This window comes from Anolis carolinensis, chromosome 5 (assembly GCF_035594765.1).
Source record: "Anolis carolinensis isolate JA03-04 chromosome 5, rAnoCar3.1.pri, whole genome shotgun sequence".
Taxonomy (NCBI): domain Eukaryota; kingdom Metazoa; phylum Chordata; class Lepidosauria; order Squamata; family Dactyloidae; genus Anolis; species Anolis carolinensis.
The window spans coordinates 64,342,886-64,356,504 of NC_085845.1; the positions used below are offsets into that span (position 1 = coordinate 64,342,886).

The following is a 13,619-nucleotide window of genomic DNA, read 5'->3' on the forward strand; positions in this document are numbered from 1 at the left end:
CCTATGCCTGGATTATACTCCTCCCAGATTCTACCAATGCTGTACCTCACTATGGACCTCACATGTGGATTGTGGTGATCTCAGCAGTGCCCACCTAGGGGGCCTGGGAACTTGTCACCACATGCTATCCTGGCTTCCCCCCTACCTACATGGGGGAAAGCCTGCTTGATCCAGCTCGTCCCACCATTCCTAATGGAAAGACAGGGAAACTCTTTTTGTCTACAGCCAATAGGGTGACAGGTTTTTTTTTTCCAGTTTGGCCATGGAGCTTCCCCAAAATCACTTCTTTGGGGTGTAATGGGAGCCTTTGGGCTCTTTGGGCAAACTTACAAATACCTGTCACCACTTCCGAAAATAAGCCTGTGTGAAAAGGTCCTATGACAATCAATGATATAACCAGAACTGAAAGAGGTTTTTTTTCACATTTCTTGTGAAAAAGAGACATTTTAATGCTAAAACAAGACTTGTATGAACAGAATTTACCTCTAAACTAAGCCATATGGCTCCCTCACACACACTGGGGAATATTTGGTGGCATAGAAATGAAAGCCCCAGAGCCTGCAGAAACTGAAGGAGTCTAGACAAAAATGTGATAAGTTGCCTAAGAGCACATTCACATGCATCCATATGTGAAATAAAATGTTCAACTAGTCATTGAAATGGAACTGATAAATAACAGGGAGTGAGGCTGTACTGTAGACAAGGAAAGCTAAACCTTTGGTATAACACATATGAGATTTGTATAAGATATATTAAGTACATATATCTTTTTTAAAATTGAGAAATTTTCTAAATGCTCCAGTTGTACTGTTTCCAGAAAAACCACATAACTGGGGACAGGCAGCTTGTATCTTATCCTTGTATTAAACCAGGCATGGGCAAATTGATTGCATATTGCCTCCGGATGTTACTTTTTGTGCCCCTGGAAGCCACTCTCCTGGAGTACTCCAACTTTTCCCTCAATGTTTAAAAAAGGGCACATGTTTTAATTTATTTTCAAAATCACAACAGAAATGCCATGACTTTATTACTAGTCATATTTTTTGGGAAAATGTGGACAAATAGAGGTATTTCAGATCTATGTGAGAGGTATATGGCCAATGGGGATGTTAGAGGGGAAAAATTGATTCCCAGTCTAGATGCAGTTGGTCATGCCTGTACTAAAGGTATGCGTGGCCACAAAATTTGGGTTTGAGCCTGCTTCAGCACTTTGGGAATGGGGAACAACCTGAAATGGTTTCTGATACTCCTCCCCACACTTAATTCCTCCATTTGTGAAATAGAAATATGTGGAATATTACTGTTTCTCATGCCCCCAAGAGGCTTTCCAAGTCATAAAATAAAGCACCTTTTGTTGTTCAACATGCAAAAACATGCATGGACAAATACGGAAATCTGACAATTGTTCTATTCTATAATTTTGTTCATATAAAGAAGATATTCTGTATGCCATGCAAATAACATCTGACCAGCTATGGAAAATTGAGGCTTTGGCAGACAGGTAAAAGAAAAAAAGTGATCACTTTAAAAATCACCCAAATCAGAGAAGAAGTTGTTTTTTGTTGTGCCATAAATGGAGAAGCAAAATTGTGTGTCTTGTATTTACATTCAAGTTGGATTCTTGGGAATAGTCAACTTCACAACAATGAATCTTTGCATAAAGAATCTTGCATACTATAGACAAAATGTGTTGTAGGATCCTTTGAGATTTAAATTAATTTCAAAAAGAAAATTACTGCATTAATTTGTTTTCTTCAAATATAATTTAGAATTACTAATTCAGTAAAGCTTTTTCCCAGATGCCTTTAATAAAACGATAGGGATGGGTTTATGAGAAGAATCTTAATAGTTCAGCATTCTGCTTCTGTTTGACTCATTTTACAATTCCAATATTGAAAAGTATGCTGCTGTTTTTAGGCCTTGGCACCTGATTCAGATATCTGCATTGAATTGTTGCTTGTGGTTTTTTGTTTGTTTATTTGGTCTGTGTTTGAGGAGTCATTTTTTCTTCTCTTTTTTGCCCTTTGCCAACTCTCTGAACTCTGTACTTGTGATCAAAAGTGTGACCATCCATGAGATTACATTCTTTCTTAATATTTACTTGAAGGTAATGGTTGTAATCACGTTTGACCTTGTAGGCTAGGTTTATGATATGTTGCAACAGTGTTTTTATAGACTAGCACTAATGACTGAAGCCACTATATTCTTATCCTTCTACTTTTTCTCTCTTTTGAGGAAGATTCACATCAAGACAATGACCAAATCAGCAGAAGAAAGGAGTAAAGGTCTCTTTAAGACCATAGCAAAAAAGACTAATATTCTTGTTTTGATGATACTGAATTGCATAGTAATCCAGATAAGAAATACAAGGATGCTTTAGTCCTTAAGCTGTTACGGGGGCTCTGATACCGGGTCATTGACCGTAATAAAAGTTTACTTACTTACTTACTTACTATGTTTCAATAATATATAATACTGATTCTAGAATTAATGCAAATTATAGAATTATTACTCTATAGTCCAGCTAGCTACGTAGGCCTCTAGGTATTCTACTTATCTTCTCTGGTTAGTAGTATCTGAAATAGCTCTAGTTTAGTGCATGAACATCAATTTTAATACATTGGAAATGATCAATTGCTAATCCCCAGTGCAGAATTACAGATGACAATGCTGTATGAGGATCTCTTTTAATCTTAAACTCTCAGCACTGTCACCATACCAATACTCTGCATTTAATTTCAGGAAAGGAAAAGTTATATTTTACTAATTTGTGTGTTTACCCATCCAGAACCTCATTCAGAGTGACACATAGGAAAGAGGTATTAATCTGTCTGAATAGTTATTGAAAACTCAAAGATACCATGGAGAAGAAAGAACATATGGGAGAAGACTGTCTGTCTGTCTATCCATCTGTCAATCGATAGATGGATAGACAGACATACACACACTTTTTTTTACTAAAAAAGACACATGTATACACACAATCTGAAACTCGTTTTTGATATTAACACCAGCTTTATTTGATTCTTCTGCCCCTTCCCAATGAATTAAAATAAGACAACAAACTTAGATTTCAGCATGTGCTCATCTATATTTAGCTTAAACCAACATTCAAAATCTAACAAAGTTAGCTGTGGTAAAATTCAACAGTGCATCCCCACAATTTGAGGGTAATATCCCTCAGTTCAAAGGTTTCCCTCTTTCCTGCCATAACTAATTCCTCATTTGGATGCACAGGATACAATAGATGTGGATAAACAATGTCTGTTCAAAAACAATGCACACTCAAAATGAGAGTGCCTCTTCTTTATCATGGGATGCCTAAAAGGTATTCATTAGATAGGGCAATTTTACTATGAGCAATATAAGCTCTATGCTGAGAAACAACAATAGTGTAACCTTGCTGTTCATGTGCTAGTGCACCTTGTCTAACTTCTTGTAGCTAATATCCCATTCCTAAAGTTTTGATTGCACCATTTCAGACCGAAGTATGCAAGATGCACACATACATTGGATCTAACATACCAATCATACATGACAGAGTGAAGCTTCCCAAGGATATTTTCACACAAGTACCTTCTCTTTTCCCTCAACTAATCAATAAAGTCTAGTCTTTCTAAATCAAACTTGGTGCTTCCCCCAGAAGATGACGAAATATCTTCAGATGGAGACCTGAACAAAAACCTTGCTAATCAACCCAGGTGATGAGAAAATACTCATGGACCAAAACCAATCCCAGAGAAAACATCACAAAACAACCCTATCTCATGTATATATAGGAATATACAGACCTTAAATGTAGAGTATTTCCACATGCTAATATATTTGACTTTTCCTGAACCCACAGAAACAGCCATGGTAGAAGTATCCATTCTGAATGGATGTGTTCCAAATTGAGCAGGATTAAAGCCACATTCACACAGGGTGGAATGAGCAAATGATCCACAAGAAAAAGACAAGACGGAGCAAGGTAAATCTTAATTCTTAACTTGGCAAACCAGTCTGCTTTCCTACTAAATTAGCTGAAGTGCCAATTTCCTGAGCAGCTGCAATAACAGGTTGGACCTCTTAAGTGCCATGACTGCATAGGTCTGTTGGCATGACCTCCCAATGGGAATTGATAACTAGCTCTAAAATGCAAAATGTCTAGAAAGTAGAGGAATCATCAGCAATCTCATTTAACAGTCATGGAGCTTGTTTTGAAAGGATAGAATATTGTGCTGAAGGCATTAATATACAAAAGTTCTTTCATTACTCGAAGAGAATGGTCAAGTATTAGTAATGTGGAGAGCATTTACAACATGAATGATTGCTGTATAATCACATAAGAAAGGTATAGCTCTATCACTGAAGTTATGTGAACACTGAACAGTTTCCACAGTGGGAAAGAAATTGAAGAATGTCTCTAATAATACTGGCTTCGTGCCAAGTGGTAGGCCAATTATCAGCACACCAATTAGAGGCCCTAACCAGCTGCACTTGGAGGTATGTGTTTCACTTACGACTTAAAGAATCAGATCATAATATAGCATGGATTGAAGATTTAAAAATAATTCTAATAGTCAAACTAGTGAAGGCAGTTACTATGTGAAACATTCAGCACACTGATTCATTGCTGGTAAAGCTATGCTCTGTAGTGTCACGCTCACCTCAAGGGAAACCTCAGTACTTCAGTTTTAACTAGCCATGAAGGCACTATATTCTGGGAGAAAGATATACAAGGAGACAGTTTATATTCCTGTAAATCAGTACTAATATAACTTCCTATAGTCTACCTACACTTAGATTCCTCTGCTGTTCTATTCCTCATATCATGAATACTTGTGGTGGTACAGCTGAGTGAAAAATGCATAACTCTTTAGCAATATTCTTAATCATATTATTTACTCTTTGTCCTTACCTTTTCCACATATGCCAAGCACAGCTGAATGCTACGTATGTCTGTCTGCTGCTATTAAACACACGCAAACCACAATGTGCACTTATTTGGAGAATATGCAAAAACAATATAAGTGCTGTTTTCAATTTATATGTTCATTAATGACCTACAATTAGTGGCTCCAGTTCTGTACCACTGAATTATTCTGGGAAGAAAGCAAGTGTACAATATTTTGCCAATAGGAGTTGGCACAAGTTTTCCAAACAACTAAACAATCAATATTCTATTGTAGGGGGCCTGAAGAAGAAAGGAGGGCATAGCTCTGTCACTAAAGTCATGTGGATTTAACTGGCTAAATGATTGGGTTAGACTAGAGAATTGTGTTTTACTTAATTTGGAGGGGTTTTAATTTCAGATTTGGATGGCATGCCTAATTATGGTATGAAAAAGATAAGGTAAATAAGGAATTTAATAGACAGAGAGTAAATAATATAATTAATAATATTGAATTTAATGGATATACAATAAAAGTCAACTTCCTAGCAATCTGAAAGAGATACAAGGAGGGCATGGAACCTAAAACCCCTCTATGGCTGCATCCTTTGGAAGCAGTACTAAGACCAACATTCAGTGAGGAAATACAGACTTAAAGAGAGTACCTAATTAAAGAAAAAGATCAATGGAAATTAAAATTAGGAGAAGAATTAAGGATAAATGATTCGTTTCATTATCATCAATTAGATGACTGATTTATGAAAGATGCTAATGCAGGGTTCTCCAAAAGAAAATCAAGGTTGAAGAGCATCTTTGAGAAGGGGAAAAAGGGCTTATTTTCCAGATTATATAAATATATTCTAGAGATCAATTTAGAGGATAACCAAATAAAAACAGCTATGATTTTGTGGGCTAAAGATCTAGAGAAAAATATTGACTTGCAAAATTGGGAACATCTATGGAAAAAAAATTCAATAGCAGTATCTATGAGAGAAAATATGTATAAAATATTTTATAAAAGTTACATAACCCCAGAGATGTTAGCTAAAATAGATAAATCTCACCAAAGGGCTATTTAGAGAGCTAAGGAGATGAAGAAATATGTCAATCTAGTTGTGTTGCAGAAATCTTGGAAGGGGAAAAAGAACTACTTATAAAGGAATGGAGAGAAAAACTATTAGACTATATTCAAATGGCCAAGCTATCCAATGGTATTTGGGGAGGAAATAATAAAGAGTTCACCAAAAAAATGAAGGCTGGCATTTGGATATTTGGAAAGAAAGACAAATGTAGATGTTCAGGTATCTGCAATGAGAATTTATTAAAGCAGATATAAGATTCACAAGGAGTAGTGACAGAAGTCATAGGTGATGGATTCACAGGTGTGGGGAAGGAGGAAAAGGGTGTGGTAGGATGTTCTTAATGTATAGTTTTTGTTAGTTATTGTATTATTAATTTTTTGTTTTTGTGTGTGTGTGTCTTACTTGTGTATAGTAAATTTACTTTAAAAACTAAGTAAAAATAAATTAACCAATCAAAAAGAATAGAGGAGTGATTCCTATTCCTACTCAGAGGAAAATGTTCTGGAAAATAAAGAGAAAGGAAAGAAGATTTAAAGAGGGAATGAGGTACACAAAATGCTAAATGTTTCTCTCAATACTGTAAGATGGCAAACTGTCTATAGGAAAAAATTGTTTCAGAAGTCATATGAGCAGAAATGTATATCTGTATATATACTAAGGTAAAGATAAAGGTTTCGCCTTTACGTTACGTCTAGTCATGTCTGACTCAAGGGGTTAGTGCTCATCTCCATTTTTAAGCTGAAGAGCCAATGGTGTCTGTAGATGCCTCCAAAGTCATGTGGCTGGCATGACTGCATGGAGCACCATTACCTTCCCCCCAAAGTGGTACCTATTGATCTCCCATATTTGCATGTTTTTGAACTGCTAGGTTGGCAGACGCTGGAGCTAACAGCAGGAGCTCACCCCTCTCCCCGGATTGCTTTACTTCTACAGTCAATGTGAGGACATCCTACTGAGCTGGCCAGACTCACAGGCTTCTGATAAAAAAAAAACCAGTGGAACATACAGGGTGATGTGATAAGACCTTACCTCTTAGAGACATGTACTGTCTAAGACGATAGGGGCCCATCACATCATGATGAATTCAAAACTGAAATTATCCTAGGCATGAAGGGAGTTCTTGCCTAAGCTGTCAGGCAAGAGTGCTGCATTCTGAGAAAATCAGTACTGCAAATACCTACTCATAAAAATAGCACTATGTTACATGACTGACAAAAGTCTGTCCATATTGCCATTAATTATAGCGTATAGCAGTTAAAGTGACCTATATATACACACCTCCTGGAAATCAGAACTGTTGCCTAACAATTCTAAGTGGCAAAACTGGGCCTTTTTATTGCAGTGAAGATAATGTTAAAATTGAAGAAAATAACTGTAAAATCCTACAATGTGAGGCCTTTTGTGTTTTACATTTATGAATGTGAAATTCTTTTGCTTATATTTTGGGCAGCCAGAAATAAGAACACATTTAATTGTTTGTTAGTTTTTTAAATGTCCTTTTAAATTGTCATACACATCACAAAAATAGCAGTTTTCCTCCCCCCCCCCCCCCCCCCCCCCGCTCTCCTGACACATCATTTCAACATACCAGGAGAGCTGCAGAACCACTGCAATGGAGCCCTGGTAAGTTATTTTACCTTTAAAAGGGGGTTGGGGGGCTTTTGGAGAGGGGGTTGTTGTCCTTGTGATTTTCCATGCTAATTTGGCCTGGAAAATCATGGGATTGCTATCTGGACTCCAAGACAGGCACAAAATAGATCCACTATCAAATTAATTCCTGTTTTTCACGGACGTCATCTAGACAGTCCTCTTTTTGTTTTGGGAAGTCCCCCATTAAAGGGGCTGTCTGGATGTGCCCTTAGTTGATGGACTGGCAGAATCCAACAAACCAGGATGTGTATAATCCTTCTTCCTTATCACAGTAGTCCATCTGACCTCAAAACCCAACTGGGAAACATCCATAGCTTGATTTTAGTCAGCACACAGGACTGTAGGAAAGATGAGGTTCTTTGAAACCCCTTTTCTAGTTTAAAATATAGCCCACTAGAATTTAAAACAGAAAACAGCATTTTCTGTGCAAAACTACCAAGTGTAAATTATACATAGAATACGTGCCAAATTGTGAAAATACTGGTCAGTCCAAGTTAGAAAATAAATAGCAAGTTCCCAATTATGTGCCACCAATTGTAACTAGTTTTTCTAACTCAAGTATATACCATCACTTTCCACTGCAACACGGGGCAGTTTCCATTTGCACTCAAAGTTATTCTAAGAAGAAGAAAATAACATTAATCATATGTGATACAGAGTCCATTCAGCAGCACCAGGCCCTTCTGGGATTTAAATTACTGAAGCATCCAGAACCATGCAATGATAAACACTTAGAATTTGGTCACCAATGATCAACACTTTTAGAGAATTCTTGGGGATCAGTTAGTATGCTGGTTGGATATACTGCAGTTTATATACTGCTTTATATATACTGATGACCTTGGCCTTACAACACAAGCAAAAGATTTTGAAACAGTTGAAAAGCAACTCACCAATGCCTTGAAAGATCTCTCCAGCTACTACAAAGAGAACCACCTGAAGCCTAACCCTGCCAAGACACAAGTGTGTGCTTTCCACCTACGTAACCGTGAAGCCAACAGGAAACTGGAAGTTACTTGGGAAGGCCAAGAGCTCGAACACTGTTTCCATCCTAAATACCTTGGTGTCACCTTAGACCGAACACTAACATATAGGAAACACTGCATGAACACCAAGCACAAAGTAGCTGCACGCAATAACATCCTGCGGAAACTGACTGGCAGCGCATGGGGTGCAGACCCACAAGTAGTAAGAACATCAGCCCTGGCCCCGTCTTTCTCAACTGCAGAGTATGCCTGTCCTGTTTGGCACAAGTCTGCCCATGCAAAGCAGGTGGACATAGCACTGAATGAAACATGCAAAATCATCACGGGATGCCTTAAACCTACACCTGTTGATAAACTCTACAAGTTAGCTGGCATTGCCCCTCCTGACGTGCGACGGGAAGTTGCTGCTAACGGTGAGAGAAAAAAGGTCGAACATTGTGAAAGCCACCCACTGCATGGCTATCACCCTCCTCCCACCAGACTCAAATCAAGGAAGGGCTTCATGAGAACCACCACTCCTCTTGATGTTCCTCCAGCAACAGCAAGGGTGTCCCTCTAGGCAGCTAAACCTGGCAATTCTAACTGGATGGCCCCCCAAGAGGGTCTTCCTCCAGGGGCAAACCAGGAATGGGCAACTTGGAAGTCCCTGAACAGACTCAGAAGTGGAGTGGGCAGATCAAAAGACAACTTGGCAAGGTGGCACTACCTGGAGGAATCCTCCACCTTGTGTAACTGTGGAGCTGAACAAACAACTCAGCATATGTATGCTTGCCCACAATGCCCTGCCTCATGTACGGAGGAGGAGTTGTTTAAAGCTACAGACAATGTGGTTGCTGTTGCCCGCTTTTGGTCCAAAACTATTTAGTTGCTTGTGATTTCTTTTCTTTTTTATTTTATTTCCATTATTTGTAATGTATTTGCTGTACCAATGCTTTTGACACGAAATAAATAAATACTGCAGTTTGGACATATAGCTCTGTCTCTCTTTTTAACCTTACAATAAGCCTATATTGGGAGCCCTGGTGGTGAACTGTGTTAAAGCGCTGAGCTGCTGAACTTGCAGACTGAAAGGTCCCAGGTTCAAATCCTGGGAGCGGAATGAGTGCCCGCTGTTAGCCCCAGCTCCTGGCAACCTAGCAGTACGAAAACATGCAAATGTGAGTAGATCAATAGGTACCGCTCCGGCAGGAAGGTAACAGTGCTCTATGCAGTCATGCGAGCCACATGACCTGGAGATGTCTATGGACAACGCCGGCTCTTCGGCTTAGAAATGGAGATGAGCACCAAACCTCAGAGTCGGTCATGACTGGACTTAACGTCAGGGGAAACATTTACCTTTACCTTTAAGCCTATATTATAAGTTAGGAAAAGGGAGTGGCTGACTCAAATATCCAGTGAGTTTCAGGCACTGAGTGGAAACTCATGTCCCAGTACAAGGTTGTTAAACTGCAGAAGTTCCAATAAAGCAGGGGTGGGCTACTGTGCAGAAAGAGCAGTGGCCATTTTTTGCATCCTGTGCCTACTGGAGGGCTGTGCTAACAAATTTCAGTATAATGAAGAGGATACTAGTGTTGTAGCTGGTACTTATTACATAACATTGCTGCTTTGCATTTAAATTGTTGGTTGAGCACACCTTTTCATTGATGAATAAAAGCCATCAATGATTCACAATAGCACTGCTTATAGAATCATAGAAGAGACAAGGGCAATTGAGTCCTACCCCCAGCCATGCAAGAACACACAATCAAAGCATCTCTAACATATGGCCACCCAGCCTCTGCTTAAAAATCTCCATAAAAGAAAACTTCACCAACATATTCCAAGGCCGGAGGAAGAGTTTAGCAAAGTTACTTCTAATTTCACTCCTCTCTCTCCCCCCCCACCCCTCCTCTTTAATCTCTTTCAGGTGATTGCTCCATACCACTCCCTTTCCTCAATCAGCAGCAAACCTGTTCCCCAAAACAGAGCAAAGAGGTATTCAATAGAGAGAGAGAAAATTCCTGTCTGCTTCTTTGACCTGTAACCATTTTTTTTTGAGGTGAAAAGACCCATTTTGCAAAGCTAAAGGAAGGGAGAGTGGGAAGAGGAGATAATAGACAAGATATCAAAAGACAGGGAGAGCAGAGGAAAAGTAAAGGATGGGGACACAAAAGCAGAATTGTGGACAGGTGTGATTGTTATTGTTTTGATATGTTGCTAGTATGTTCCCATTTACTTCCAAAACACAATTACTGCTAGACAACAAGATGGTGGGTTAAAGTTCTTATATAGAGGCTATCTTTTATAGAATATTGCAACCAAAGCAACCAAAGAAGGTCATGATTTCTTCTGCTGATAATGAAGATATTTCCTTAGATCAAATTTTACTATATTTTAATCATGTGATAATACATTGGTGAAAATGCAATTCAATGCCTGCTGAAGACCTGTCAGGGTGATGTGTAAATAATCAATTACTTTCTTCAAGGCTATTATTAGCTCTGTGTTACAAAGAATAATGTAACACATTGAGATTGCAATCCCACAGACATATCTGAACAAACATGCATAAAATTACACTCCTATAAATCTAGACATTTGGTCTTAATTGCTTTCTAGGGAAACCATATTTGCTCATCAGTTGGCATAAATAACCAAATGGACACACAGGGATAATGATAATACGTTTTTGGATAAAAATAACTATTCTTCGAAAGTGGTGGAAGTGTAAATACAGGCTGATAGGTTTTATAATTACTGATGAGTAAAAGAGTCTTAATGTTCTTAAACGATTTTAAACGTCTGGACTGTAAGGTGTTGAGCATCTTCATGGTATGGGAAGGGCAGTCAGGAGATGTTCCCAGAATATGTGCAGAGTGATACATCAGCAAAGCTGAATGCAACTAGAAACAATATCATTTGATTTCAGTACATTCTGGAATTGTTAGAAACTTTCTTCTTCCATTTGAATTTAAAAGTTTTATTTAGTTCTTTTTCTTAAATCATCTAAGCAAAAAACTATCTTTTACAGCAGAAGGTTCTTTCCAATAAAGATTTTAGTTCCTACTCACCCTTTTGTTTCCCTTGTGTATGGCAATGCATTTATTTTGAAAATGTAAGTACAAATTTCACCTTAGAATGCAATTATATAAGCTTGCTTACAAGCACTATCTTTTTACTGATTAGCCCTATTATCTTTCATGAAATATCTCCTCACATGGATATGTAGAAGTATTCCATGGAGAAATATAAAGCCTCTGAAGAACTATTTCCTCAAACACATTAAAGTAGTCAGAGAGATTTTGTTGTTGTTGCAGGGAGTACATGATATATAAAGTCCAGAATAGTTTCTTTGCAGAGTAGAACAGAGCATGACTTAGACCCATATAGTTGAAGATGAGTTGGCCTTTTGTTCAGTAGAACCTTGCTTCATGTGTTCAGTTGTAATGGCACATCACTTTGTGGTATAGAAAGTGTTATATATTCAGTAAACTGGGCAGGGAAACTTTTGCATAAATATTAAAAGGCGCCTTCTTCACCAGAGATACATCTATACTGTAGAACTGACACCACTTTAGTGGCCATGGAATCATAGAAGTTGTCATTTTAAAAGGTTTTTAACCTTCTCTGCCAAAGAGTCTAGGTGCTTCGTCAAACTAAATCTCCCATGATTCCATAGCATTGAGGTGTGGCAGTTAAAGTGGAATTAATTGCATTAATTCTACAGTGTAGGTGCACTGTGCATATGGGTAATGTAATATACTGTGACTGGATTGTACACAATGCGTTAAATAGAATCATTCACTGCATGATATATAGCTGTCTTAGTTATTGTTTGGTGTGTGTGCATGTATATGGACCTTCAAGTCACCTATTGACTTGTGGCAGGTCTGCTCAACCTGTGGCCTTCCAGCTGTTTTGGCTCCAACTTCCAGAATGTCTGGCCATTGAACAAGCTGACTAGGGCTTTTGGGAGCTGGAGGCCAAAACAGCTGGAGGGTCACAAGTTGTGTAGGCCTGACTTATGGTAAACCCATGAATTTCATAGTATTTCTGTAGACAAGGAATACTCAGAGATGATTTTCCCACTTCTTTTCTCTGAGATATAGCCCACACCAAACTGTATTCATTGTTAGTCTCTCATCCAAAAGTACTACCTAGGGGTGAACCTGATTAGCTTACAAGATCTGACAGGGCAGTCATTTCACAGCTGTGACATAACAACTGTGTACATCAAGGCATGCTTCAATAAATACTTAATTTCCTAAGTCTCAGCTTATTACAAACACATGTCATTTTTTGTTATGTAAATCAAACAGAGATAATAAGCAAAATAGTATAGTTTTTTAATGTCTTTCATCAACAAGTTCCTATTTGGACCAGTTCAGGACCAATCGAAACTAACCACAGTGACAAAGCACATCCACACTGTGAAAGATTTGTATATTTTTGCAATTATACCAATCTTTCTAAGCATTTGAATCACATATCAAGGGCATACATATCACAATATTTTGAAATCGTTGAATACGTTGGATAATCCAGAATGTTGGATAAGTGAGACTCTACTGTATACACCTAATCACATTTTAGCAACCGAAATGTTCATTGTAGAGGTTTCAGCGAGAGTCTGCAAACACACACAAATGCTAGTTTTTATTAGGGAATAAACCATTATCCCTTAAAATCTGTTTTGCAAAAAGGTATTATCTATAGCCATGTTTAGGTCATTTTCCCTTTATTTATTTTGTATCAAAAGCACTGCATAAATTAGTATAAAACTGATAAAAAATAGAAGGAGCACAAGCAGCTAAATATCGTTTGACTAAAAAGGGGCAACAGCAACCACATTGTCTGTAGCCTCAAACAATTCTTCCTCTATACATGAGACAGGACGTTGTGGGCAAGCATACAGATGCGGAGTTGTCTGTTCCACTCCACAGTCGCACAAGGTGGAGGATTCTTCTAGGTAGGGCTATTTTGCCAGGTTGTCTTTTGATCTGCCCACTTCACCTCTGAGTTTGTTCAGGGACTTCCAAGTTGCCCATT

General features: G+C 38.2%; 1 protein-coding gene across 23 annotated transcripts in view; it reads left to right on the plus strand.

Annotated features, from left to right (window-relative positions):
- The window catches only part of tenm3 (teneurin transmembrane protein 3), a 1,793,546-nt gene that overhangs the window by 465,763 nt on the left and 1,314,164 nt on the right, over positions 1-13,619 (plus strand). For 3 of the 23 annotated variants that reach the window (XM_062982692.1, XM_062982695.1, XM_062982696.1), the window contains 2 exons: positions 3,848-3,970; positions 10,498-10,565. The exons of 19 other annotated variants lie outside the window; for them this stretch is intronic. The gene's annotated coding sequence lies outside the window, so the exon portion shown is untranslated. The remainder of the gene's footprint in view (positions 1-3,847; positions 3,971-10,497; positions 10,566-13,619) is intronic. One more of the 23 variants, XM_062982693.1, reaches the window with a different exon arrangement.